Source organism: Bison bison, unplaced genomic scaffold (genome assembly GCF_000754665.1).
Source record: "Bison bison bison isolate TAMUID 2011002044 unplaced genomic scaffold, Bison_UMD1.0 scf7180017864476, whole genome shotgun sequence".
NCBI lineage: Eukaryota > Metazoa > Chordata > Mammalia > Artiodactyla > Bovidae > Bison > Bison bison.
This window is the reverse complement of record NW_011495037.1, coordinates 1,690,727-1,692,272: the sequence shown is the minus strand read 5'-3', so window position 1 is coordinate 1,692,272 and position 1,546 is coordinate 1,690,727.

The following is a 1,546-nucleotide window of genomic DNA, read 5'->3' as shown; positions in this document are numbered from 1 at the left end:
ACAAAGGTCTATCTAGTCAAGGCTATGGTTTTTCCAGTGGTCATGTATGGATGTGAGAGTTGGACTGTGAAGAAGGCTGAGTGCTGAAGAATTATGCTTTTGAACTGTGGTGTTGGAGAAGACTCTTGAGAGTCCCTTGGACTGCAAGGAGATCCAACTAGTCCATCCTAAAAGAGATCAGTCCTCAGTGTTCATTGGAAGGACTGATGCTGAGGCTGAAGCTCCAATACTTTGGCCACCTCATGCGAAGAGCTGACTCATTGGAAAAGACTCTGATGCTGGGAGGGATTGGGGGCAGGAGGAGAAGGAGACAACAGAGGGTGAGATGGCTGGATGGCATCACCGACTCGATGCACATGAGTTTGGGTGAACTCCGGGAGTTGGTGACGGACAGGGAGGCCTGGCGTGCTGCGATTCATGGGGTCGCAAAGAGTCGGACATGACTGAGTGACTGAATTGAACTGAACTGAACTGAATCTTCCCTTAAACATGTTCTTCCTAAATTTATCCTAAAGATAATAGAGAGACTATTTGTAAAAAAAAAAAGAAGAAGAAGAAGAAGAAGAAGAAGAAGAAGCAGGAATTATCTTCTTTATGCCTTCTACTTTCACAACTAGTTTCACTTTTGGCAAAACTTAACAATGGCCTTATAAAGAGCTAGGCATTTCTATTCTCCTGCCCTAAACTGGAAAGTCTTCTTTAAAAAATTAAGATATGAATGTGCTGTACCATAATAGATGCTTTAACATTTCCAACCATACTTAAGGGCTTCTGAGGTGGCACAGTGGTAAAGAATCCACCTACCAATGCAGGAGACACAAAAGATACGCGTTTGATCCCTGAGTTGAGAAGATCCCCTGGAGGAAGAAATGGCAACCCACTCCAATACTGGAGTATTGTCTGGGAAATCCAATGGACAGAGGAGTCTGGCAGGTTACAGTCCACAGAGTTGCCAGAGAGTCATACACGACTGAGCACGCATGCACTGTATTTAATTCCAGACAAACCTTGGAAGGTTGCTATTATTGTCCAAACTTTCAGACTAGAATTTAAGTTTCAACTAGGTAAGTAACCTGCTTGAGATTCTTCAGCTATTCCCCAAGAGGTAAACAGTGTGATCCCAAAACCTGTGTTGTTTTTAGTTGTTTTTAGTACATATCAATGCACCTTCAAATCCTTCACCTTATTCTCCACTATCTACCAAATGTAATACAGTTAGTTTTTAGCTGGATGGTAGAAATCACTAGGATCCAGAGAAATGTCTTGTTCCAGGACACACACCTATTTAATAAGTCTAAACCTCCCTACAACAATATTAACATGGGTACAAAACTCAAATAAAAATCTTCAGCCAGACCTTTTAAAATATAAGAAATTAAATATCACAGTCGTTCTCAAATTTTTTGGTCCTTAGGAGGATAATTGATTTTCTAATTACTGTACTAATGAATGTGATGTTTTAATAACCTAGAATGAAAAATTAATAGGTGATTAATGCTGTGAATATAAATAAAGGCAAACCCTTACTGTACAAAGAAGTATACTA